This window comes from Symphalangus syndactylus, chromosome 14 (assembly GCF_028878055.3).
Source record: "Symphalangus syndactylus isolate Jambi chromosome 14, NHGRI_mSymSyn1-v2.1_pri, whole genome shotgun sequence".
Lineage (NCBI taxonomy): Eukaryota > Metazoa > Chordata > Mammalia > Primates > Hylobatidae > Symphalangus > Symphalangus syndactylus.
In genome coordinates this window covers 9469215-9497123 of record NC_072436.2, presented here as the reverse complement: position 1 = coordinate 9497123, position 27909 = coordinate 9469215, and the positions used below count along the sequence as shown (strand labels likewise).

General features: G+C 48.1%; 1 protein-coding gene across 7 annotated transcripts in view; it reads left to right on the top strand.

Annotated features, from left to right (window-relative positions):
* MFSD11 (major facilitator superfamily domain containing 11) overlaps window positions 1–27909 on the top strand; it is a 134664-nt gene that overhangs the window by 55728 nt on the left and 51027 nt on the right. For 3 of the 7 annotated variants that reach the window (XR_008650811.2, XR_008650809.2, XR_010115514.1), the window contains exons 14-15: window positions 21939–22125; window positions 26374–26466. The gene's annotated coding sequence lies outside the window, so the exon portion shown is untranslated. Of the gene's footprint in view, window positions 1–14555; window positions 16232–21938; window positions 22126–26373; window positions 26467–27909 lie in introns of those variants that run through there. The other 4 variants (XR_008650808.2, XR_010115513.1, XR_010115512.1 and 1 more) reach the window with 2 other exon arrangements.

Below are 27909 nucleotides of genomic sequence, written 5' to 3'. Positions count from 1 at the left end.
CTTATCAGGAGACAGGGTTTGAGAGCAGACAACCGGTCTGACCAAAAATTTATTAGGCGGGAATTTCCTCATCCTAATAAGCCTGGGAGCGCTATGGGAGACTGGGGTTTATTTCATCCCTATAGTTTCAACCATAGAAGATGGCCACACCCAAGGGGGCCATTTTAGAGGCCTACCTTCAGGGGCGCATTCTCTTTCTCAGGGATGTTCCTTGCTAAGAAAAATAATTCAGCGCTATTTCTCCCATTTGCTTTTGAAAAGAGAGAAATATGGCTCTGTTCTGCCCGGCTCACTGGTGGTGAGAGTTTAAGGTTATCTCTCTTGTTCCCTGAACATTGCTGTTATCCTGTTCTTTTTTCAAGGTGCCCAGATTTCATATTGTTCAAACACACATGCTCCACAATTTGTGCAGTTAATGCAATCATTACAGGGTCCTGAGGCAACATACATCCTCCTCAGCTTACGAGATGACAGGATTAAGAGATTAAAGACAGGCATAGGAAATCACAAGGGTATTGATTGGGGAAGTGATAAGTGTCCATGAAATCTTCACAATTTATGTTCAGACATTGCAGTAAAGACAGGCATAAGAAATTATAATAGTATTAATTTGGGGATCTAATAAATGTCCGTGAAATCTTCACAATCCACGTTCTTCTGCCATGGCTTCGGCCGGTCCCTCCATTTGGGGTCCCTGACTTCCCACAACAGAAGATGGAGGCAGGAGGGTCAGGGTCAGAGTCAAAGTGATGCATTGGGACAAAGATTCAGTCTGCTGTTGCTGGCTTTCAAGACAGAGGAAGGGGCCACAAGCCATAGAATCTAGGTGGCCACTAGGAGGTGGAAGAGGCAAAGGAACAGCTTCTCCTCTAGCGCCTCCAGGAGCAATGCAGCAGCCTTGCTGACACCTTACTTTTAGCCCCAGGAGACCCGTCTTGCACTTCTGACCTCCAGAAGTGTAAGATAATAAAATTGTGTTGCCTTTAAGCCACTCAATGTGATAATTTGCTACAGCAGCAGTAGCAAGCTAATACAAGGAGAGATGGATTTTTAAAAATCTCATCTGGGCTGGGTGCGGTGGCTCATACCTGTAATCCGAGCACTTTGGGAGGCTGAGGTGGGCGGATTACCTGAGGTCAGGAGTTCGAGACCAGCCTGGCCAACATGGTGAAACCCCATCTCTACTAAAAAAATTAGCCGGGCGTGGTGGCATGCTCGCCTGTAATCCCAGGCACTCAGAAGACTGAGGCAGAAGAATCGCTTGAACCCAGGAGGTGGAGGTTGCAGTGAGCCTAGATCACACCACTGCACTCCAGCCTGGGTGAAAGAGCAAGACTCCGTCTCAAAGAAAAAAAAAATTAGCCAGGCATGGTGGCATGCTCCTGTAATCCCAGCTATTTAGGAGGCTGAGGCAGGAGAATCACCTGAACCTGGTAAGCAGAGGTTGCAGTGAGCCGAGATCACGCCATTGCACTTCAGCCTTGGTGACAGAGCAAGACTCTGTCTCAAAAAAAAAAAAAAAAAAAAATCATCTGAAGAAAATGTACTCATTTTCTTTTTGAGAAGGAGTCTCGCCCTGTTGCCCAGAATGGAGTCCAGTGACGCAGTCTCGGCTCACTGCAAGCTCCGCCTCCCGGGTTCACGCCATTCTCCTGCCTCAGCCTCCCGAGTAGCTGGGACTACAGGCGCCGGCCACTGTGCCCAGCTAATTTTTTGTATTTTTAGTAGAGACGGGGTTTCACTATGTTAGCCAGGATGGTCTCGATCTCCTGACCTCGTGATCCGCCCACCTTGGCCTCCCAAAGTGCTGGGATTACAGGCATAAGCCCCCGTGCCTGGTCTTTTTTTTTTTTTTTTGAGACGGAGTCTCACTCTGTCGCTCAGGCTGGAGTGCAGTGATGTGATCTTGGCTCACTGCAACCTCCACCTCCTGGGTTCAAGCGATTCTCCTGCCTCAGCCTCTCAAGTAGCTGGGATTACAGGTGCCTGTCACCATGCCCAGCTAATTTTTTTTGTATTTTTAGTAGAGAGGGTGTTTCACCATCCTGGCCAGGCTGGTCTTGAACTCCTGACCTCGTGATCCACCTGCCTCGGCCTCCAAAAGTGATGGGATTACAGGCATGAGCCACCGCGCCCAGCCAAAAATGTACTCTTAACCACAGTCAGTCCTCCATAACCATTTTGTATCGTGGATTCAAACAACCATGGATCGAAAATATGGGGAAAAAATTGTATCTGTACTGAACATGTGCAGACTTTTTTTCTTATGAGTCCCTAAACAATAGTGTATAACAACTATTTACATAGCATTTACGTTGTATTAGGTATTGTAAGTAATCTAAGGTTGTAGTAATTACAGGCTCATGGCTGTAATCCCAGGACTTCGGGAGGCTGAGGCGGGCGGATCACCCTAGGTCAGGAGTTTGAGACCAGCCTGGCCAACATGGCGAAAACCCGTCTCTACCAAAAAAAAAAAAAAAAAAAAAAAAAAAAATTAGGCAGGCGTGATGGCGCGAGCGAGCCTGTAATCCCAACTACTTGGGAGGCTGAGGCAGGAGAATTGCTTGAACCTGGGAGATGGAGGTTGCAGTGAGCTGAGATTGCACCACTGCACTCCAGCCTGGGTGACAGAACGAGACTCCGTCTCCCCAAAAAAAAAATAAAGTATGCAGGAAGATGTGTGTAGGTTATATGCAAATACTATGCTATTTTATATCAAGGACTTGAGCATCTGTGGGTTTTGGTATCTGAGGGATGACTGGGATGACTACACATCTTTCATGATGTTGACAGTTGGTGGAAGATGAGGGATGTTGTAATTTTGATTATATTTCTCCATTCAGAAAATGGTGATGCTTTCTAATTTCCTACCAGATCAGCTCACTGCAAGCTCCGCCTCCCAGGTTCACGCCATTCTCCTGCCTCAGCCTCCTGAGTAGCTGGGACTACAGGCGCCTGCCACCACACCTGGCTAATTTTTTTTTTTTTTTTTGTATTTTTTTAGTAGAGACAGGGTTTCACCATGTTGGCCAGGATGGTCTCGATCTCCTGACCTCGTGATCCACCTGTCTTGTACTCCCAAAGTGCTGGGATTACAGGTGTGAGCCACCGCACCCAGCCGATCAGGCCCATACTTCTTTGCCTGACACTGAACAATTCCTAACACCTCATCCTGCAAAACCATACCTGCTCCACGCAAAACCAAAACTTCAAGACTCCAATACCATGCCAGTCTCCCAAACATACCGTTTTCTGTAGACACATTTATTTTATTCTCGTTTCATGAATACATTTTACTTCAACATCTCTGCCTTTGCTCATATTGTATTTCTTTGTGGAATGACCTCTCTTTCTCCTTCCTTCTATCCAAATCCTATTTATCTTCAGGACCTGGCATAAGTCCCACCTCCCTGTGAAGCCTTTTTGGACCACAGCAGCCTTTTCCTGACTTTAGTGAAGTTCCCACAGGCTGAATCATGCTTCGTCTTGCATTGCTTCCTTTTCCCCCCATGTGTTTTTCTTGTTCTCACAACTACATTGCCTCTTATGGGGAAGGACTGTCATGTATAGTCTACATCATCCAGTCTACAGTCTAATATCCTCCACATTGACTAGTCTGATGACTTCCAACCCCAAATCTCTGGGGGTTTTTCTTCCACACCAACCACCTCTGCAGCACCAGCTGGGTGTTCAACAATTCAGTTCAATCCTGACGCTACCAGGAGTTAGCACAGACCCCCACAGGTTAAGTAAGGGCTCAGTCCCACAAGACTACCATTACCAGAAAGGGATCCTGATGCAGACTCCAAGAGAGGGTTCTTGGATTTCACACAAGAAGGAATTCCGAGGCTGGGCACGGTGGCTCATGCCTGTAATCCCAGCACTTTGGGAGGCCCAAGTGAATCTGAGGTCAAGAGTTTGAGACCAGCCTGGCCAACATGGTGAAACCCCATCTCTACTAAAAATACAAAAAAAAAAAAAAAAAAAAATTAGCTGGATATGGTAGCACGAGCCTGTAGCCCCAGCTACTTGGAAAGCTGAGGCTCGGTTGAGCATGGTGGCTCATGCCTGTAATTGCAGCACTTTGGGAGGCCGAGGCAGGCAGATCACGAGGTCAGGAGTTCGAGACCAGCCTGACCAACATGGTGGAAACCCATCTCTACTAAAAATACAAAAAATTAGCCGACCGTGGTGGCAGGCGCCTGTAGTCCCAACTGCTTGGGAGGCTGAGGCAGGAGAATTGCTGGAACCCAGGAGGTGGAGGTTGCAGTGAGCTGAGATTGCACCACTGTATGGGCGACAGAACGAGACACTGCCTCAATTAAAAAAAAAAAAAAGAAAAAAGAAAAAAAAGTAAAGAAACAAAAGAATGGCTACTCCATAGACAGAGCAGCCCTGAGGACTGTTGGGTTTATTTTAAGGTTATTTTTTGATCAGTTGCTAAGCAAGGGATGGATTATTTAAGAGTTTTCCAGAAAAGGAGCAAGCAACTCCCAGAATTGAGGGTTCCTCCCTTTTTAAGCAATATAGGGATATAGGGTAACTTCTGGGCATTGCCATGGCATTTGTAAACTGTCATGGCGCTGGTGGGAGTGTTTTTTAGTATGCTAATATGTTATAATTAGCATATAATGAGGTTGAGGATAACTAAAGGTCCCTTTAGTCACCGTGTTGGTTTTGGCGGGTTTGGGCTGGCCTTTTTTCTTTCACAGCATCCTGTTGTATTTATTATCAGAGTCTTTATGACCTGTATCTTGTGATACCAGTCCTGAGGACCTCCTGTCATCCTGTGACTAAGAATGCCTGACATCCTGGGAATGCGGGGCAGCAGGTCTCAGCCCCATTTTACCCAGCCCCTATTTAAGTTGGAGTTGCCCCAGTTCAAATGCCTCTGACACTACCCCCACTACCTCAGATACCAGTCCTAAATCCAGGCCGTCCATACTTCTTACTGACCAGCTGTAAAGGGAGGGGAGTTCCTACAATCCCCAGCTCATATTTGATAATTTGCTAGAATGGCTTGCAGAACTCAGGAAAACGATTTTTTTTTTGAAACAAGGTCTCACTCCGTTGCCCAGGCTGGAGTGCAGTGGTGCTATCATAGTTCACTGCAGCCTCAAACTCCTGGGCTCACGTAATCCTCCCACCTCAGCCTCCCCAGTAGTTGGAACCACAAGTGCGCACCACCACACCTGGTTAATGTTTTAAATAAATTTATGTAGAGACAGGGACGGGGTCTCACTATGTTGCTCAAGCTGGTCTTGAACTCCCAGGCTTAAGCAATCCTCCCACCTCAGCCTCCCAAAGTGCTGGGATTACACATCGGAGCCACCATGCCTGGCCCAGGAGAACAATTTACTTAAAATTGCCAGTTTATTGTAGAGGATACAACTCAAGAAGAGCCAAATGGAAGAGATGTGTAAGGTGAGCTTGGGGTGGGGGTGCAGAGCCTCTAAGCCCCGTCCAGGGACGCCACCCTCCCAGCACCCCATGTGTTCACCAACCTCGAAGCTCATCACATCTCCAGATTCGAGAGATTTTATGCAGCTTAATGGCAGCCTCCTCCCTGCCCTTTCAGGAGATCAGTGGGTGGGATGAAACGCCCAACCTTCTAATCACTTGGTCTTTCTGGTGACCAGTCCATTTGTGAGGCTATATAGGGACCCCACCCTTTGTCACCTCAGTACATATGTGATCAAAGGGGCTCAGAACAACCAAAGACACTCCTGTCTTTCAGGAAATTCCAAGGCTTGTAGGAGTTCTGTGCCGCTGAGGACAAAGACCAAATATATTTCTTATCATATCACACCTAGTAAAGGTCTGAGCCTCAAGGTGACTCTCAGGAAGTGGTTAGCAACCAATGAGCCGTTGCTCTATTATGATTTGGAAAATATGGAAATGAGGCCGGGCACAGTGGCTCACACCTGTAATCCCAACACTTTGGGAGGCTGAGGCAGGAGGATCACCTGAGGTCAGGAGTTCGAGACCAGCCTCACCAACATGGCAAAACCCCATCTCTATGAAAAATACAAAATTAGCCAGGCATGGTGGCGCATGCCTGTAATCCCAGCTACTCGGGAGGCTGAGGCAGGAGAATTGCTTGAACCCAGGAGGTGGAGGTTGCAGTGAGCCAGGATTGCGCCGGTGCACTCCAGCCTGGGCAACAAGAGTGAAACTCTATCTCAAAAAAAAAAAAAAAGAAAGAAAGAAAGAAAGAAAATATGGAAATGCAATAGATTCAGAATCATAAGATATAGGCACAGAAGGAACCTTGGAGAACATTTAAAACTTAGGGAACTCTTGAGACAAAGTTTCACTCTGTCACCCAGGCTGGAGTGCAGTGTCATGATCTTGGCTCACTGTAACCCCTGCCTCCCGGTTCAACCATAACACCTGGCTAATTTTTTGTATTTTTAGTAGAGACAGGGTTTCCTGACCTCAAGTGATCCACCCACCTTGGCCTCCCAAGGTGCTGCGATTACAGGTGTGAGCCACCACGCTGAGCTCATGGTTCCTAATTATATCGCAGAACCACACCTCTGTGTCCTAAACATTATTGCAAAGCATTTCTCTTCCCCCACCTTGTTCCCACCCCCAACCTTGCCCAAAGCTTAAAGCTTAAAAGTCACCTAAATCTTCTATTGGGGGAAAAAACTCCAGCATGTTTTATTATCTGATCAGATGCATCATCTCATACCCCCTTTCCCCATGATTTTTCCTGCATTTCTTCTTGCTGTTCCAGCCACTCCTATAGCCTTTTCTTTTCTCTTTTCTTTTTTTCTTTTCTTTTTTTTTTTTTTTTTTTTTTTTTGAGACTGAGTCTCCCTCCGTTGCCCAGGCTTGTACTGTGGTGCGACCTCGGCTCACTACAACCTCCGCCTCCTGGGTTCAAGTGATTCTCCTGCCTCAGCCTTCGAAGTAGCTGGGATTACAGGCACCAGCCACCACTCCCGGCTAATTTTTGTATTTTTAGTAGAGACGGGTTTCACCATGTTGGCCAGGCTGGTCTCGAACTCCTGGTGTCAAGTGATCCACCTGCCTCAGCCTCCCAAAGTGATGGGATTACAAATGTGAGCCACTGTGCCCGGCTTAGCCTTCGGTTTTGCTATTTTCTCTTTTTAGTAAGTATCTGGCTAAAAGGGTTTTCTTGGAGCTACTACTGAAGTGGGATCCTTAAGGGAGGTAAAAAGTCCAAAAGCTGGCTTGCGTGTCCAGTAATAAATCACTTAAACTGGCACAGAGGGAAGCACTGCCTTTGTAATGGTCACCTATGAAATCCTTTCCAATTAAACAGCCTTCTCCTTTGTGCTGTGGTCTCTTTGTGTCCGTGGGGCCATTTGTCTGTGGGTAATAGCCAACTCGCAGTGGATTGTTGCTGCTATTAATCTTTTTTTCAAGAAAGAAAATGACACACATAATAACCTGTTTGAAAAAGCCCTTTAATGGTACATTATTATTTGTTTTCTGGCTACAGAACAGTGAGGTTGAGGGCAGTGCATAGCTGTCTATACACTTTTCTTGCTGCTGCAGAACTGACTGACTGCAGTAAAATAACCTTAAGATGTGTTTCTATGTTTCAGTGTAGAGGGTATACTTAGAATTTCCTGTATTTATCCCTCTATTAGTACCATACTCAGACCGGGTGCAGTGGCTCACACCTGTATTCCTAGCACTTTGGGAGGCCAAGGCGGGCAGATCACCTGAGGTCAGGAGTTCAAGACCAGCCTGGGCAACATGGTGAAACCCTATCTCTACCAAAAATATAAAAATCAGCTGGGCGCAGCAACGTGTGCCTGTGATCCCAGCTACTTGGGAGGCTGAGGCAGGAGAATCGCTTGAACCTGAGAGGCAGAGGTTGCAGTGAGCCGAGATGGCACACTGCACTTCAGCCTGGGCAACAGAGGGAGACTCTGTCTCAAAAAAAAAAAAAAAAAAAAAGAAATAAAAGAATGGCTACTCCAGCCGGGTGTGGTGCCTCACGTCTGTAATCCCAGCACTTCAGGCGGCCGAGGAGAGTGGATCACTTGAGGCCCGGAGTTCGTGACCAGCCTGGCCAACGTGGCAAAACCCCGTCTCTACAAAAAACTTAAAAAATGAGCCAAGCTTGGTAGCATGCACCTGTAGCTCCAGCTTTGAGCCCAGGAGGCAGAGGTTGCAGTGAGACAAGATCATGGCCTGCACTCCTAGCCAGGGGCACAGAGCAAGACTCTGTCTCAAAAAAAAAGAAAAGAAAAGAAAAGAAAAAGGAAGAAAAAGAAATAATAGCTACTGCATAGGCAGAGCAGCATTTTTTTTTTTTTTTTTTTGAGACCGAGTCTCACTCTTTCGCCCAGGCTGATGTGCAATGGCATGATCTCAGCTCACTGCAACTTCCGCCTCCCAGGTTCAAGCGATTCTCCTGCCTCAGCCTCCCGAGTAGCTGGGATTACAGGCGCCCACCACAATGCCTAGCTAATTGTTTTTGTATTTTTAGAAGAGACGGGGTTTCACCATGTTAGTCAGGCTGGTCTCGAACTCCTGACCTCAGGTGATCCGCCGTCCTCAGCCTCGCAAAGTGCTGGGATTACAGGTGTGAGCCACCGTGCCTGGCTCAGAGCAGCATTTTTATGGTTACTTCCTGATCGCGTGCTAAACAAGGGGTGGATTATTTATGGTTTTCAGGAAAAGAGTAAGCAATTCCTGGAAGTGGGGATTCCTCCCCTTTTTAGACTTCTGGATGTTGCCGTGGCATTTGTAAACTGTCATGGCGCTGGTGAAAGTGTCTTTTAACATGCTAATATATTATAATTAGCATATAATGAGCAGTGAGAATGGCCAGCGGGCAATTTTTTTTTTTTTTTTGAGATGGAGTCTCCCTCTGTCACCTAGGCTGGAGCGTAGTGGCGTGATCTTAGCTCACTGCAACTTCTGCCTCCCAGGTTCAAGCAATTCTCCTACCTCAGGCTCCCGAGTAGCTGGGATTACAGGCATGCACCACCACACCTGGCCAATTTTGCATTTTTCGTAGAGACAGGGTTTCACCATGTTGACCAGGCTGGTCTCAAACTCCTGACCTCAGGTGATCCACCCGCCTCGGCCTCCCAAAGTGCTGGGATTACAGGTATGAACCACCATGCCTGGCCCAGAGGTCACTTTAGTTGCCATTTTGGTTTTGGTGGGTTTGGCTGGCTTCTTTACTGCATCCTGTTTTATCAGCAGGGTCTTTATGACCTATATCTTGTGATACCAGTCCTGCCGACCTCCTGTCTCATCCTGTGACTAAGAATGCCTGACCTCCTGGGAATGCAGCCCAGTAGGTCTTGGCCTCATTTTACCCACCCCCTATTCAAGATAGAGTCGCTCTGGTTTCAAATGCCTCTGAGGCAATTACTGGGCTGGGCACGGTGGCTCACGCTCAGCACTTTGGGAGGCGAAGGCGAGCGGATCACTTTAGGTCAGGAGTTCGAGACCAGCCTGGCCAACATGGTGAAAGCCCATCTCTACTAAAATACAAAAAAAATTAGCCAGGTGTGGTGGTAGGCACCTGTAATCCCAGCTTCTCGGAAGGCTGAAGCAGGAGAATCGCTTGAACCCAGGGGGCAGAAGTTGCAGTGAGTTCCGATTGTGCCACTGCACTCCAGCCTGGGTGACAGAGCAAAACTCTGTCTCAAAAACAACAACAACAAAAAAACAATTACTGTAATAAAAAAGACAGATAATAACAAGTATTGATAAAGATTTGGAGAAACTGGAACCCTCACATATGGCTAACAAGAATGTAAAATGGTGCATCCACTTTGGAAAAACAATTTGGCAGCTTCTCAAAATACTACACATAAACCGACCATGTGACTCAGCAACTCTAACTCCTAGAAATGTACTTTCACAAAGTCATGCACTTGAGTGTTCAGAGCATCGTTATTTATAATAGCCAAAAACTAGAAACAGTTGACATGCCATCCATGTGTAAATGGATAAAATGTGGTTTATCCGTACAGTGGAGGGCCAGGCACGTGGCTCACGCCTGTAATCCCAGCACTTTGAGAGGCCGAGGCAGGCAAATCACTTAAGGTCAGGAGTTCGGGACCAGCCTGGCCAACATAGTGAAACCCTCTGTCTACTAAAAATACAAAAATTAGCTGGGCATGGTGGCATGAACCTGTAATCCCAGCTACTGCATGAGTACACTCAGACAATTGCAAAGGAGTTCCACTCCTCTCACCTTGGGGTCAACACCTACCCCCATTACACCCATGATCAGCAGGAAGAAATTAGAGCAGTCTTCACCCTTTTTCCATATTCATTAGTCAACACCTTAAGATTAAGGTGTTATAAAAACCAAAGTGAGGCCAGGAGATCGAGACCATCCTGGCTAACATGGTGAAACCCCATCTCTACTAAAAATACAAAAAATTAGCCGGGCGTGGTGGCAGGCACCTGTCGTCCCAGCTACTCGAGAGGCTGAGGAAGGAGAATGGTGTGAACCCGGGAGGTGGAGATTGCAGTGAGCCGAGATTGCGCCACTGCACTCCAGCCTGGGTGACAAAGTGAGGCTCCATCTCAAACAAACAAACAAACAAAAAACCGGAAGCGAGAGATTGAAGCTGCCATGGCAAAATTATAACTGAGACAGTGAAAGAGATCTGACCTAACCAACTCCATCTTGCTTTGAATCTCCAAGCTGTTCTTATTCATTCCTGGGCATAGACTGAACTAACTTTGGAAGGAACTTGGTTTATAGTTTAAAACAATGATGGTAACAGCCCTTTCCCAAAGCAAAGCTCCTTCTTGCCTGGAGACTAGACTGCCTTTGTAGGACTAACAAATTAGCCACAAGATTAGAATTTATGGTTTAGGAGTCATGCAGCTGGAAGATTCTGACCCTCCTTAAACTGCTCCTAAGATCAGTGCTTGAGATATTTTGCAGACCCTGCACTTGATGGATCATCTGGCACCACCCAGATAGATAAACTGGCCCATTTGATCTTGTGGCTCCTGATCTGGGAATTGACTCCAGCACAAAAGGACAGCTTCAGTTCTGCATGATTTCATCTCTGACCCAACAGTCAGCACTCTTGACTCAATGGCCTTCTCTCCCACCCCCACCAAATTATCCTGAATTAAAAACTGTGATCCCAGAATGCTCAGGGAGACTGATTTGAGTAATAATAAAACTTTGGTCTCCCACACAGCCGGCTGTGCCTGAATTACACTGTCTATATTGCAATTCCCTTGTCTTGATAAATTGGCTCTGTCTAGGCCGTGGGTAAGGTGAGCCCATTAGGCAGTTACAACCATGCCCAGCTAATTTTTTGTATTTTTTGTAGAGATGGGGTTTTGCTGTGTAGCCCAGGCTGGTCTTGAACTCTTGGGCTTAAGGGATACCCGCTATCTCATCCTCCCAAAGTCCTGGGATTACAGATGTGAGCCACCACACCCCGCCTAATTGAGTAGCTTTACTTATTTATTAAAAAAAAATTAGTTTTATTTTTTTATACCATAAGGCTTACTTGCAAAATGAGTAGCTTTCAATAGATGATCTCTCTCTCTCTTTTTTTTTTTTTTGAGATGCAGTCTTGCTCTGTCACCCAGGCTAGAGTGCAGTGGTGCAATCTTGGCTCACTGCAACCTCCGCCTCCTGGGTTCAAGTGATTCTCCTGCCTCAGCCTCCCGAGCAGCTGGTATTACAGGTGCCCGCCACCACGCCCAGCTAATTTTTGTATTTTTAGTAGAATCAGAGTTTCACCATCTCGGCCAGGCTGGTCTTGAACTCCTGACCTCGTGATCCACCTGCCTCGGCCTCCCAAAGTGCTGGGATGACAGGTGTGAGCCACTGCGCCCGGCCAACGATCTCTTCTTACTGCACTCTGTGACTTGCCTTGAATTCCTTCCTGCGCAAGATCCAGGAACCCTCCCTTGGGGTCTGGGTAGGGACCCCTTTTTCTGGCAACAGAGACTTTAAATATGACTGCCTCTGATAGATTGTTCTACACATCTGTCCTTTTTGTTAACACAATTACAGGAAATGTAATTTAGGGCACCAAGAGAAGATCTATTCACGGAACACAGTGGGGAGTGAATACACACTGCCTCTGTATTGATGGAACTCATGCTGGGCCATTAAGTATTTATCTATGTATGCAAACGAGCGTTGTTTTCAAGATATTGAGCCTCTCCTGCCTTTCCTTCTAACTGATCCAAATCAGAATAACCTGATTGGTGAGCTGAGCTTCACCTCTAACTTGACTTGTTGTTGTGCTGCTATTGGTAATGAGGTGATACTAAGGTACTGCTTATGTTGACAGTGTGAGCGTCTCACATGCATGGGATAGGGTGTGTGGGCCCTGGGTTTTGACTAGGTGAGATGCGAGGAAATACTTTTTTTTTTTTTTTTTTTTTGAGACAGAGTTTGGTTCTTGTTGCCCAGGCTGGAGTGCAATGGTGCGATCTTGGCTCACTGCAGCCTCCGCCTCCTGGGTTTAAGCGATTCTCCTGCCTCAGCGTCCTGAGTAGCTGGGATTACAGGCATCTGCCATCACTCCCGGCTAATTTTTTGTATTTTTAGTAGAGACAGGGTTTCACCACTTTGGACAGGCTGGTCTCAAACTCCTGGCCTCTGGTGATCTGCCTGCCTCGGCCTCGCAAAGTGCTGGGATTACAGGCATGAGCCACTGTACCTGGCTTTTTTTTTTTTTTTTTTTTTTTTGAGACGGAGTCTTGCTCTGTCGCCCAGGCTGGAGTGCAGTGGTTTTTTTTTTTTTTTTTTTTTTTTACCATTTTTTGAGACAGGGTTTCACTCTGGCCCAGGTTGGAGTGCAGTGGGACTACAGGCATATGCCATCATGCCTGGCTAAATTTTGTATTTTTAGTAGAGACGGGGTTTCACCATGTTGGCCAGGCTGATCTCGAACTCCTGACCTCATGCGATTCACCAGCCTCGGCCTCTCAAAGTGCTGGGATCACAGGCATGAGCCACCGCGCCCGGCCAGATGTGAGGAAGTACTACCCACTTTGGCAGTGCTTTATCCTTTTGCTAAAACACCTTACTCCAAATGCAAGAAACAAATCTCATTCCTGTTCGTTTTTTGAGATGGAGTTTCGCTCTTGTTGCCCAGACTGGAGTGCAACCGTGCGATCTCAGCTCACCGCAACCTCTGCCTCCTGGTTTCAAACGATTCTCCCACCTCAGCCTCCCGAGTAGCTGGGATCACAGGCATGCGCCAGCATGACCGGCTAATTTTGTATTTTTAGTAGAGACGGGGTTTCTCCATGTTGGTCAGGCTGGTCTCCAATTCCCGACCTCAGGTGATCCGCCCGCCTTGGCCTCCCAAAGTGTTAAGATTACAGGCGTCAGCCACCGCGCCCAGCCCTTATTCCTGTTATTATGTGAAGATAGTGAAAGGTGACAGCGTGCTGGCAGCCCTCACAGCCCTTGCTCCCTCTTGGCGCCTCCTCTGCCTTGGTGCCCACTCTGGCCGCGCTTGAGGAGCCCTTCAGCCTGCCGCTGCACTGTGGGAGCCCCTTTCTGTGCTGGCCAAGGCCGGAGCCAGCTCCCTCAGCTTGCGGGGAGGTGTGGAGGGAGAGGCGCAGGCAGGAACCGGGGCTGCGCGCGGCACTTGCGGGCCAGCGCAAGTTCCGGGTGGGCGTGGGCTCGGTGGGCCCCACACTCGGAGCGGCCAGCGGCGCTGCTGGCCCCATGCAGTGAGGGGCTTAGCATCTGGGCCAGCAGCTGCTGTGCTCGATTTCTCGCCGGGCTTTAGCTGCCTCCCTCCAGGGCAGGGCTCTGGACCTGCAGCCTGCCATGCCTGAGCCTCCTCCCTATCCCCCGCCCGCCATGGGCTCCTGCCTGGCCAGAGCCTCCCCAACCAGCACCGCCCCCTGCTCCACGGCGCCCAGTCCCATCGACTGCCCAATGACTGAGAAGTGCAGGCACACAGCGCAGGACTGGCATGCAGCTCTACTGGTGGCCTCAGTGTGGGATCCACTGGGTGAAGCCAGCTGGACTGCTGAGTCTGGTAGAGACTTGGAGAATCTTTATGTCTTGCTAAGGGATTGTAAATACACCAATCAGCACCCTGTATCTAGCTCAAGGTTTGTAAACACACCAATCAGCACCCTGTGTCTAGCTCAGGGTTTGTGAATGCACCAATCAGCACTCTGTATCTAGTTAATCTGGTGGGGACTTGGAGAATCTTTATGTCTAGCTAAGGGTTTGTGAATGCACCAGTCAGCACTCTGTATCTAGCTCAAGGTTTGTAAATGCACCAATCAGTACTCTGTCTTCCTCAGGGTTTGTAAATACACCAATCAACACTCTGTATCTAGCTAATCTAGTGGGGACATGGAGAACTTTTGTGTCAAGCTCAGGGATTGTAAACACACCAATCAGCACGCTGTCAAAATGGACCAATCAGCTCTCTGTAAAACAGACCAATCGGCTCTCTGTAAAATGGACCAATCAGCAGGATGTGGGTGGGGCCAGATAAGCGAATAAAAGCAGGCTGATTGAGCTAGCAGTGGTAACCTGTTCTGGTTCTTTCCTTATTGTGGTGACCTTGTTATTTTGGTCTTTGCAGTAAGTCTTGCTGCTGCTCACCCTTATGGGTCCATGCTGCTTTCATGAGCTGTAATACTCACCAGGAAGGTTTGCAGCTTCACTCCTAAAGTCAGCAAGACCCCAAACCCAGTAGGGGGGGAACCAACAACTCCGGACGCGCTGCCTTAAGTGCTGTAATACTTCACCGTGTAAGGCCGGCGGCTTTACTTCTGAGCCAGCGAGACCACAAACCCACCAGAAGGAACAAACTTTGGACACGCTGCCTTTAAGAACTCTAACTCTTACCGCGAGGGTCCGTGGCTTCATTCTTGCAGCGAAGGAGACCAAAAACCCACGAATTCCGGACACAGTATGATGCGGAGAAGGTCAAATTATGTGGCCAAATCAAGGGTGGGTTTGCCAAACTGCAGTGAGGACTTCAGTCAGCTTGGTCAAGTTCAGGTTTGGACTTCATTCTCTCCCTGGAATTTTGTGTCCCCCAGGCAGTTTCTGTTGCCTGTGCTTTTTTGAGTGAGAGTAAGTCTAGTTCCACGGCCTTGCCCTGTAGAGTAAGATGGCATTTGTAGAATCTGACTTTTCAGAGCCCTTTCAAGTTTATCCTTGCACCTCCCAGTTAGGAGATGGATTCGTATCCTCATGTGATGGCTCAGGAACACTGCTCAGAGAGATAGGGATCTGCCTGAGAGGACAGGTGGGCGGCACAGCCAGCTCCAGAATGGACTTCCTTGTCCTGCACTTGTGTTCAGTTGCCTCTCCACAGAGCCTTTACCTAGGTGCTTACTAAATACAGTGGGATGAACTAGAATTTGAGAAGTTGAAATAAGCATATGACACTGTAAACTAAAAACCCTAAGCCCCCACCAAATGAGCAGACCCCCCACTTGACCAAGAGGACACCAGAGAAACCTTTAAAATTGAGTTCCTGGCCACGCGTGATGGCTCACAACTGTAATCCCAGCACTTTGGGAGGCCGAGGCGGGCGGATCACTTGAGGTCAGCAGTTTGAGACCAGCCTGGCCAACACGACTAAACACCATCTCTACTAAAAATACAAAAATCAGCTGGGCATGGTGGCAGGTGCTTGTAATCCCAGCCACTCAGGAGGCTGAGGCAGGAGAATTGCTTGAACCTGGGAGGTGGAGGCTGCAGTGAGCCGAGCTCCCACCCTTGAACTCCAGCCTGGGCGACAGACCGAGACTCTATCTCAAATAAATAAAATGGAGTTCCTGGCTCTGACGGGAAGGGAGGTCGGACATGCCTTGTTTTATCTTCTCTCTTTTGGAGCCACAACTTAACCAATGTTAACAATAAAATAGAGATCAGGAGGCTGACAAAACAGCCTCTTTGTGGCAGTATGACACCAAATTATAAACAAGATGTAAAGCCATGGTAGGCAAGGGTTAAGTCATGCCTGCGGGACATCCAGCACGTGGTAACATGATCATATTGTGCAGGTGGTATTGTGGCTGACTGCTTAAACATTCCTTTCTGCTAACTCCAAGTTTTATTTATCTATTTTATTGAGATGAAGTCTTGCCCTGTCGCCCAGGCTGGAGTGCAGTGGTGTGATTTTAGCTCACTGCAACCTCCACCTCCCAGGTTCAAGTGATCCTCTCGCCTCAGCCTCCTAAGTAGCTGGGACTACAGGTGTTCGCTGCTACGCCCCAGCTAATTTTTGTATTTTGAGTAGAGACAGGCTTTCACCATTTTGACCAGGCTGGTCTCAAACTCCTGACCTCAAGTGATCCACTCTCCTCGGCCTCTCTTAAAGTGCTGGGATTGCAGGTGTGAGCCACCATGCCTGGCCTTTTGCTAACTCCAAGTTTTTAGACAAAGTTATGTTCCCTTAACCAATTGCAGATTAAAGAATCTCTGAGTAGGCCAGGTGTGGTGGCTCATGCCTGTAATCCCAGTACTTTGGGAGGCAGAGGTAGGCAGATCACTTGCGGTCAGGAGTTTGAGACCAGCCTGGCCAACAGGGTGAAACCCCATCTCTACTAAAAATACAAAAATTAGCCAGGCGTGGTGGTGTACGCCTATGGTCCCAGTTACTAGGGAGTCTGAGGCAGGAGAATCGCTTGAACCTGGGAGGTGGAGGTTGCAGTGAGCTGAGATCATGTCACTGCACTCCAGCCTGGGCAACAGAGTGAGACTCCGTCTTTAAAAAAAAAAAAAAAAAAAAAAAAAAAATCTCTGAGGCTGGACAAGGTAGCTCACACCTATAATCCCGGTACTTTGGGAGGCTGAGGTAGGAAAATTGCTTGAGCTGAAGAGTTGGAGACCAGCCAGGATAACATGGCAAGACCCCATTACTGCAAAAAATTTAAAAATCACGCTGGGTGTGGTGACGTGCTCCTATAGTCTCAGCTACTTGGAAGGCTGAGACAGGAGGATTGCTTGAGCATGGGAAATCAAGGTTGCAGTGAGCTATGATTGTGACACTGCATTCCAGGCTGGGTGACAGACTCTGCCTCAAAAAAAAAAAAAAAAACCTCTGAATCTCCTTATGATTTGTAAGCCCCTACTTCAAGGTATCCCACCTTTTTGGACTAAACCAATGTATACCTTCCATGTATAAAATCAAACTGTAGGCCGGGCGCAGTGGCTCACGCCTGTAATCCCAGAATTTTGGGAGGCCGAGGCGGGTGGATCACTTGAGGTCAGTAGTTCTAGACCAGCCTGGCTAACGTGGTGAAACCCCATCTTTTCCAAAAATACAAAATAACAGCTGGGTGTGGTAGCACGTGCCTATAATCCCAGCTACTCAGGAGGCTGAGGCAGGAGAATCACTTGAACCCGGGAGGCAAAAGTTTCAGTGAGCCGAGATCGTGTCACTGCACTCTAGCCTGGGTGACAGAACGAGACTGTCTCAGGAAAAAAAAAAAAATCCAACTGTAGCCTAACTACTTCTGGTTCACTTTAAGACTTCTTGAGACTGTTAACCCAGGCCACAGTCACTCCTACTGGCTCAGAATAAACCTCTTTAAAACGTTTTACAGAGTTTGGTTTTTCTGTTAACTATCTTTTTTCCCCCTCTTTGGGTACAGGGTCCTGATCTGTTGTCCAGGCTGGAGTACAGTGGCATGATCTCACTGCAGCCTTGATCTCCGGGCGCTCAAGTGATCCTTCTACCTCAGCCTCCTGAGTAGCTGGGATCACAGGTGTGGACCACCATGCCTGGTTAATTTTGTTCATCTTTTGTACAGACAAGGTCTCACTATGTTGCCCAGGCTGGTCTTGAACTCATGGGTTCAATCCATTCTCCTGCCTCGGCCTCCCAAAGTGCTGGGATTACAGGCGTGAGCACCCTGCCATCCTGTGCAGATTTTTTTTTTACCACTTGTATGTCTGTGTTATTGGAAACTGCAAGGTATCCACAGTAAAGCCAATTTGTTTTTTTTTTTTTGAGACAGATTCTTGCTCTGTTGTCCAGGCTGGAGTGCAGTGGCACGATCTCAGCTCACTGCAACCTCTGCCTCCCAGGTTCAAGGGATTCTCCTGCCTCAGCCTCCTGAGTAGCTGAGATTACAGGCATCCACCACCACACCTGGCTAATTTTTGTATTTTTAGTAGAGATGGGGTTTCACCATGTTGGCCAGGTTGATCTCAAACTCCTGACCTTGTGATCCGCCCGCCTCAGCCTCCCAAAGTGTTGGGATTACAGGCATGAGCCACAGTGCCTGGCCGGTAAAGCCAATTTAAACTCAGTCGAGCCTGCAAGCATTAATTAACGCTTCTGCTTGAAAATGGGAAAAGTGACAGCCTGCCAAAGAAAGGAACTCAGAGCTCTCTTTACCAGTGTTGCCAGGAGTGAAGAGATTAAAAAATGACCTTGGGGGAGCTGCAGAATGAATTTCATTTCATGCAAAGAAAAATGAGATTAAGACTATTTCAAGGCAGTAAAGTATCTTAAAGTGCCAGCACTGGGTGAATAAACCAGCAGTCCCAGGTGGTGGGGGAGAAGTGATTAATGGAGCAGGGTGTGTGCCAAGCAAGGGACTTCAGTGTCAGTGCCGCTCTGTGCTGCCTAAGAAGGGAGAGGTGGGAGTTAACACAGTCAGTGTGTCTTCGGGGTCAGAGAGATGCCTCTCGGAGTCGCTGTCCCTGTCACTGTGGTTTTTAGGCTGCTAGTTGATCTGAAGGCACATGTTTTCAATTCTGCAGCAGCTGTGGGCCTTCCTAGTTCCTGAACCTTGCTCTTTTTCTTTCTTTTCTTTTTTTTTTTTTTTTTTTGACATGGAATGTAGCTTTGTCGCCAGGCTGGAGTGCAGTGGTGCGATCTCAGCTCATTGCAACCTCCGCCTCCCGGGTTCAAGCCATTCTCGTGCCTCAGCCTCCCGCGTAGCTGGGACTCTAGATGCACACTACCACGCCTGGCTCGTTTTTGTCTTTTTAGTAGAGATGGGGTTTCACCATGTTGGTTAGGCTGGTCTCAAACTCCTGACCTCAGGTGATCCACCTGCCTTGGCCTCCCAAAGTGGTAGGATTCTTTTATTATTATTATTTTTTGAGACGGAGTATCACTCTTGTTGTCCAGGCTGGAGTGCAATGACGCCATCTCGGCTCACCACAACCTCCGACTCCCAGGTTCAAGCGATTCTCCTGCCTCAGCCTCCCAAGTAGCTGGGGGTACAGGCATTTGCCACCATGCCCGGCTAATTTTGTATTTTTAGTACAGATGGAGTTTTTCCATGTTGGTCAGGCTGGTCTTGAACTCCCGACCTCAGGTGATCCGTCTGCTGCAGACTCCCAAAGTGCTAGGATTACAGGAGTGAGCCACTATGTCCAGCCGAGATTCTTTTTAAGAGATGGGGTCTTGCATTGCTGCCCAGGCTGGAGTGCAGTGGTGCAATTATAACTCACTGCAGCCACCAACTCCTAGGCTCAAACGATCTTCCTGCCTCAGCCTCCCAAGTAGCTGGGACTAATAGTATGTGCCACCATGTCTGGCTATTTTTTTTTTTTTTCTTTTTTGTAGAGATGGGGTCTTGCTTTGTTGCCCAGGCTAGTCTTGAACTCCTCAAGTCATCCTCATGCCTCGGTCTCCCACAATGCTGGGATTGCAGGTGTGAGCTATAGTGCTCCCTGGACATTCCTCTCTATATTCTCAGAAGGGTTTCTCAGCCCAGCCGCTTTGACATTCAGAGTTCATCATTTTTTGTGGTTGCGTATGGCGTCGTGGGGGGCTGTCCTGTGTATAGCACGATGTTGAGCAGTGCTCCCAGCCTCTGTCCAGTAGATGTCAGGAGCTCTCCCTCCTGAAGTTATGACAACCAGAACCACCCCAGGTGTTGTGAAATGTCTCCTGGGAGCAAAACTGTCTCCCTCGCTCCCTGAGAAGCACTGTTGGGAGTGGCAAGAGTTAGCTGAGTCTAAAGACTTCTGAGGCACTCAGAATTGAAAAGGGACTGCTGGGGTTTGGAATGGATCAAATTTATCTCTTTTAGTAAAATTGTTTCCATGGGCTGGGTGTGGTATCTCACGCCTGTAATTCCAGCACTTTGGGAGGCCAGGACAGGTGGATCGCTTGAGCTCAGGAATTCGAGACCAGCCTGGACAACATGGTGAAACCCCATCTCTACAAAAAAAAATTAGCCTGCAATCCTAGCTACTCGGAGGGCTGAGGCACAAGAATTGCTTGAACCCAGGAGGCAGAGGTTGCAGTGAGCCGAGATTGTGCCACTGCACTCCAGCCTGGGCAACAGAGTGACCCTATCTCCAAAAAAATTAAAAAAAAAAAAAGTTTTCACATAATTTAGCACTTAATTGTTTGGTGGGTGTGGTGGAAAGAATCATGAGTGCCCAAAGATGCCCATGTCCTAATACACAGAGCCTGTTACCTCATATGGCTGTGATTAAGTTAATGATTTTGAGAAGGGGATTGTCCTCGATTATTTGGGTGGACCCAGTGTCATCATGGGGCTCTTGTAAGAGGGAAGCAGGAGGGTCAGAGTCAGAGAAGGAGACGTGATGATGTCATGTCAGAAGCAGAAACAAGAAACCAGGCACGGTGGCTCACACCTGTAATCTCACACTTTGGGAGGCTGAGGTGGGCAGATCATTTGAGCCCAGGAGTTCCAGACCAGCCTGGGCAACATAGTGGGACCCCATCTCTACAAAACAATACAAAAATTAGCCAGACATGGTGGTGTGTGCCTGTTGTGCCAGCTACTTGGGAGGCTGAGGTGGAAGGTTTGCTTGAGCCCGGGAGGTCAAGACTGCAGTGAGCTGAGTTTATGCCACTGTACTCCAGCCTGGGCAACAGAGAAAGAACCTGTCTCAAAAAAAAAAATTTTTTTTTTAAGAGACATTATTTTTTAGAGCATGTTTAGGTTCACAGCAAAATTGAGCAGAAAGCATAGAGTGGCCACATATCCCCTATTCCTCCTCCCCCACCCATAACCCCCGACTATCAACATCCTCCACAGAGGAGTGGGTTTGTTACAACTGATGAACCCACATGAACACATCAGCATCTCCCCAAATCCCTAGTTCACGTGAGGATTCACTCTTGATTCTATGGATTTTGACAAATCTATATGGCATGTGTCCACCATTATAGTGTCACATAGAATAGTTTCACTGAAATTTTACATTTTTTTTTTTTTTTTTTTTGAGAAAGGGTCTCACTCTGGTGCCCCAGGCTGGTGCACAGTGGTGTGACTCTTGGCTCACTGCAACTTCACTACAGCCTGAGACCTCCCAGGCTCACGTGATCCTCCCACCTCAGCCTGTGGCTACAGGCACACACCATCACACCCAGCTAATTTTTGAATTTTTTGTAGAAACAGGGTTTTGCCAGGCCTGGCGCGGTGGCTCATGCCTGTAATCCCAGCACTTTGGGAGGCTGAGGCAGGTAGATCAGGAGGTCAGGAGTTTGAGACCAGCCTGGCCAACATGGTGAAACCTCGTTTCTACTAAAAATACAAAGAATTAGCTGGGGGTGGTGGTGCACGCCTGTAACCCCAGCTACTTCAGAGGCTGAGACAGGAGCATCGCTTAAACCCGGGAGGCGGAAGTTGCAGTGGGCTGAGATGGCACCATTGCACTCCAGCCTGAGGGACAGAGCAAGACTCCATCTCGGGGAAAAAAAAAAAAAAAAAGAGTTTTGCCATGTTGCCCAGGTTGGTAACCCCTGAGCTCAAGCAATTTGCCCATGTGGTCCTCCTGAAGTCCTGAAATTACAGGCGTGAGCCACTGTGCTGGGCAAAATTTTATTTTTTATTTTTTTGTGAGACAAAGTCTTGCTTTGTTGCCCAAGCTGGAGTGCAGTGGTGTGATCTTGGCTCACTGCAACCTCTGCCTCCCAGGCTCAAGCGATCCTCCCACTTCAGCCTCCCAAGAAGCTAGGACTGCAGGTGTGCACCATCATGCCAGTTAATTTTTGTATTTTTTTTTGTAGAGACAAGGTTTCATCATGTTGCCCAGGCTGGTCTCGAACTCCTGGCCTCAAGGAATCCACCTGCCTCAGTCCCCTGAAGTGCTGGGATTACAAGCGTGAGCCACTGCACCCCAGCAAAATTTTACTTTTAATGAAGACTGTGGACCACAAGAAATGCTAACATTGTTGGGATCAGCTCACTCAGCAGGTACCCAGTGTCATTCCCAGACAGCTTCACCCAGCACCTAGAACTTTGGCTAGGTGTCTACTAAATTATTTGTTATAAGGAGGAGCAGGCAAGAAAGATCAGTGTAAAAATCGCCCCAACTGTATGAAAAATGTTTAAAGCATGCCTCCTTATTGGGATAAATTCTGCAAATCCCCAGCCCCTACTGTAGGTTAGAGGAAAGGAATACACCAGAGAGCAAAAGCCACGGAGCTGCACCCTCCCAGAACCTCCAGTCCAACACAGCATTACACAGCTTCAGCAACATTGGCTATGCATGGTCTGCACACCCGGAACAAGCCAGGATTTGCCCAGATAAAACAACACAACTTATGAGACACTCAAGCTGGGCTTTCAGCTCCTAGCAAAGTCGTATGTCAAACAAGGCCAGGCCAAGCTCCAGGATGCCTGACCCCTGGGCAGGTTTTCTCTCCCAAGGTTTCCTCTTTCCTCCAGTTTGTTGCTTTCCCTGTCGGGGTCTGAGGAAGGATGACAACAGAGAAACCTGGATTCTGGTCCCACGTGGGCATCTGTAGGCAAGTCATAGACACTCTGGACCAAATATCCTCATCTGAAAATAAAGATTTGGACATGATGCTTCCAGGGTGTCTGTTAGTCAAGAAATATTCTGGGCCTAAGGCCGGGCGCGGTGGCTCACGCTTGTAATCCCAGCACTTTGGGAGGCCGAGGTGGGCGGATCACGAGGTCAGGAGATCGAGACCACAGTGAAACCCCGTCTCTACTAAAAATACAAAAAATTAGCCGGGCATGGTAGCGGGCGCCTGTAGTCCCAGCTACTCGGAGAGGCTGAGGCAGGAGAATGGCGTGAACCCGGGAGGCGGAGCTTGCAGTGAGCCGAGATTGTGCCACTGCACTCCAGCCTGGGCGACAGAGCGAGACTCCGTCTCGAAAAAAAAAAAAAAAAAAAAAAAAAAAAAAAAAAAAGAAATATTCTGGGCCTGGTGTGGTGGCTCCTATCTGTAATCCCAGAACTTTGGGAGGCAAAAGCAGGAGGACTGCTTGAGGCCAGGAGTTCAAGACCAGCCTGAGCAACATAGCAAGACCCCCATCTCTACAAAAATTAAAATAAAAATTAGCTGAGCATGGTGGCGTACACCTGTAGTCCCAGCTACCCAGGAGGTTGAGATGGGAGGATTGCTTGAGCCTAGGAGTTCAAGGTTACAGTTAGTTATGATTGTGCCACGGCACTCCAGCCTGGGCAGCAGAGCAAGATCCATCCCAGCACTTTGGGAGGCCGAGGTGGGTGGATCATGAGGTCAGGAGTTCAAGACCAGCCTGGCCAACATTATGAAACCCTGTCTCTACTAAAAAAACAAAAATTAGTTGGGCATGGTGGCGGGTGCCTGTAATCCCAGCTACTTGGGAGGCTGAGGCCGGAGAATAGCTTGAACCCGGGAGGTGGAGGTTGCAGTGAGCTGAGATTGTGCCAGTGCACTCTGACCTGGGTGACGAGAGCAAAACTCTATCTCAAAAAAAGGAAGGAAAGAAAGAAGGAAAGGAGGGAAAGAAGGGAGGAAGGGAAGGGAAGGAAGGAGAGAAGGAAGAAGAAGAAGAGAGGAAGGAAGGAAAGAAGGAGGGAAAGAAGGGAGGAACGGGGGGAGGGAAGGAGAGAAGGAAGAAGAAAGAAAAGGAAGGAAGGAAAATGCTCTCATTCGGCTGGGTGCAGTGGCTCATGCCTGTAATCCCAGCACTTTGGGAGGCCGAGGCGGGTGGATCACCTGAGGTCAGGAGTTTGAGACCAGCCTGACCAACATGGAGAAACTCAGTCTGTACTAAAAATACAAAATTAGCCGGGCGTGGTGGCGCATGCCTATAATCCCAGCTACTAGGGAGGCTGAGGCAGGAAAATCACTTGAACCCGGGAGGCGGAGGTTGCGGTGAGCCGAGATCGCACCATTGCATTCCAGCCCGGGCAACAAGAGCAAAATTCCGTCTGAAAAAAAAAAAAAAAATGCTCTGATTGTCACCCAGGTGGAGCCCCTGCAGGACCCATGCTCACCACTGTTTGCGTCTATGTCCCTAGTCAACCAAACACCACCAACTCTTAGTAGCTTCAGATGAATTCTAAATGCCTAGGCATAAGTTTTAGCCGTGGCCCTCTGGCCTTCTAATCCTTCACGGCTTGCAAAGTTAACAAGTTCCAGGCAGCAACGGTCTCTTGAAGTGCGTAGGAATTACTGTGCTGTTTTGGGAGTCTTGCATGAAAGAAGCCTCGGGGCTTGGAGACCAGGCTCACGTCCTTTCATGCCCTGCAGAGGGCGACCCGCTCTTGCAATTGGATTCTGTGTATTGGGAGGGAGTTGCTGTGAAGTGTGCCTCCTTTTTGTGTGGCTAACCCCCAGGGCTGAGACGGAAGAGGAATTGAACTGGCATAGTAAATTAAGATGCAGTTTAAACTTCAGTGCAGCCTTTCAAATGAGGCTCTGCTACACTCTCCTGACACCCCTCCTCAATTCTTCCCCGGGGTGGCATGGAGGTATCCGAGGTTCCTATTTAAATCCCTAATTCATACTCTGTCCTTATCTGTCATTTCCTCTTTGAAAGGCACTGAGAACTCAATTCATGGAAAATTGAAAACCTTTCCAGATATTACTCTTTTGAAAGTGGTTTTGCCAAAAAACATGACAGCAAATAAGCTCTAGTAAGAGTGAGATTCATTTAGCTCTTGTTGCCTTTGACCTCAGAAGAAAACATCTAACAGGAAGCCTAGAAAGTCACAGTTAAAACAAATATATAAGGCCGGGCGCGGTGGCTCACGCTTGTAATCCCAGCACTTTGGGAGGCCGAGGCGGGCGGATCACGAGGTCAGGAGATCGAGACCATGGTGAAACCCCGTCTCTACTAAAAATACAAAAAATTAGCCGGGCGTGTTGGCGGGCGCCTGTAGTCCCAGCTACTCGGAGAGGCTGAGGCAGGAGAATGGCGTGAACCCGGGAGGCGGAGTTTGCAGTGAGCCGAGACTGCGCCACTGCACTCCAGTCTGGGTGACGGAGCGAGACTCTGCCTCAAAAAAAAAAAAAAAAAAACAAATATATAAATCCATTTTGAACTAAGAGTTTTTTTTCTCCAGCACTAGAATTCCTGCAATAGAACAGGTATATATATATGTATATACATTTTTTTACATCAAAACCACTTAGGCCAGGTGCAGTGGCTCATGCCTATAATCCCAGCACGTTGGGAGGCCAAGGCAGATGGATTACCGGAGGTCAGGAGTTTGAGACCTGCCTGGCCAACATGGTGAAACCCCGTCTCTACTAAAAATACAAAAATTAGCCGGGTGTGGTGGCGCATGCCTGTAATCCCAGCTACTGGAGAGGCTGAGGCAGGAGAATCGCTTGAACCTGGGAGGTGGAGGTTGCAGTGAGCTGAGAATATGCCACTACACTCCAGCCTGGATGACAGAGCAAGACTCCGTCTCAACAACAACAACAACAACAACACTTAATGCTGCCTCAGGTCGCTAAGAGGAGCCTGGAGAGTGAAAAGTTGTGTGCGCAGGAGAGACTTTAGTCCACTGTCGTTGGTGCCTTTACTGTTGTCGTCTTTTCAGTGGCCCTTATTGTTGGGGAGTTTTGCTTCTTGTAGTCATTCAGTGACATTTGCCTCTAGCCCTCAGTGACTGCTGCAATCCCCTTTTCTTTTCTTTTTTTTTTTTTTTTTTGAGATAGGGTCTTGCTCTGTTGTCCAGGCTGGAGTGCACTGGCGCAGTCACAGCTCGCTGTAGCCTCGACCTCTGTACTAGTCCATTCTCACACTGCTATAAAGAAATACCTGAAACTGTGTAATTTATAAAGAAAACAGGTTTAATTGGCTCACGGTTCTGCAGGCTGTACAGGAGCCATGGCTGAGAGGGCCTGAGGAAACTTACAATCCTGGTGGAAGGTGAAGTTCTCTATCTAGAGCAGGAGGAAGGGCGGGAGGAGGGGCCGCACGCTTTTAAACAACCAGATCTCATGAAAACTCACTGGCACAAGAACAGCAAGGAGGAAGTCCACCCCCATGACCCAATCATCTCCCACCAGGCCCCTCCCTCAACACTGCGGATTATAATTCTACAGCAGATTTGGGTGGGGACAGAAATCCAAACCATATCAACCTCCCAGGCTCAAGCAATTATCCCACCTCAGTCTCCCAAGTTGCTGAGACTGTGGGTGTGCACCACCATGCACAGCTAATTACGATTTTTTTTTTTTTTTTTTTTTTAAGAAATGAGTTCTCACTATGTTGCCCAGGCTGATCTCGAACTCCTGAGCTCAAGTCATCCTTCTGCCTCGGCCTCTCAAATTGCAAGAATCACAGGTAAGAGCCATCGAGCCAAGCCCCTTTGCTTTTCTATGTGAACTTAGTATGGGAATTTTCAGGCTGATTCTGGAGGTCATTTGTCCCTCACCTGCATTCAAGGAATAGATTCTCCCATCCTCAATGTTTGCCATCAGAAAGACATAGCTGCCATCCAACTTAAGCTGCCCTTGCTGGAATTTAGATGAATTTTCCTGTTCTCTTATTAGGGTGAGTCGGTTACCCTTCTGTAGTGGGTGAAGTCATGTCCCCCAGAAAGATATGTCCAAGTCCTAACCATCGGTACTCGTGAACTTAACCTTATTTGGAAATAGGGTCTTTGCAGATGTCATTAAGTCGAGGATCCCCAGAGGAGATCATCCTAGATTCAGAGTACCTGCTACATCTAATGACTGGTATCCTTAGAAAGGAGAGGGAGATTTGAGACACAGAGACACACAGGGAAAGGTGACATGAAGATGAAGGCAGAGGCCAGACATGGTGGCTCACACCTATAATCCCAGCACTTTGGGAGGCCGAGGTGGGTGGATTCCTTGAAGCCAGGAGTTCAAAACCAGCCTGGCAAAACCCCATCTCTACTAAAAATACAAAAATTAGCTGGGTGTGGTGGTGTGCACCTGTAATCCCAGCTACTTGGGAGGCTCAGGCAGGAGAATCACTTCAACCTGGGAGGCGGAGGTTGTGGTGAGCTGAGATCATGCCACTTCACTCCAGCCTGGGAGAGACAGTAAGACTCTCTCAAAAAAAAAAAAAAAAAAAAGATGAAGGCAGAGATGGGAGCGATGCGTCGACAAGCTAAGGAACTCTAGGTATTGCTGGGAGCCACTGGAAGCTGGGAGAGGGCATGGAATGGATTCTTCCTTGGAGGCTCCAGGAGGAACCGGCCCTGCCAACACTTTGATTTCAGATTTCTGGCCTCCAAACTGTGAAAAAATACATGTCTGCTGTTTTAAGCCACCCAGCTTGTGATAGTTTGTTATGGTGACCCGAGGAAAGTAATACGCCTTCTCTCCAAGGCATTAACATTTGGGCAAGGGTGTGTAATGATTCTCTCATTTTTAACTTCCAGTTAAATAATCCTGTTTCTGAATAATTTATGTTCTAAGACTTCCATTTTTAGATGCATCCCTTCTGTGTCCCTTTCCCTTGGGCCACTGCAGACTTCCCTTGGCACTTCTCCTCCCAGAGGTCACCTCCCAGCAGGCTCTGCTCCGGGGATGCCTGGTGGGTGGAGGGCTGCCTCTTTCCCCACTTCACCAGGGCGGGCTGCTTACATCTTGAGGCTCAATCACATGCGTCAGATGCTGCAAACTCCCAGAAGACAGATATTGTTTTCTCCTACCTTGTCCTCAGTTTGCTGTTGATTTCCTAAAAATAGACTTTACCTTTTAATAACTTCCTAGCTTGCCATAATTGCCAGGTCCCATGCTGTTGGATAGATGG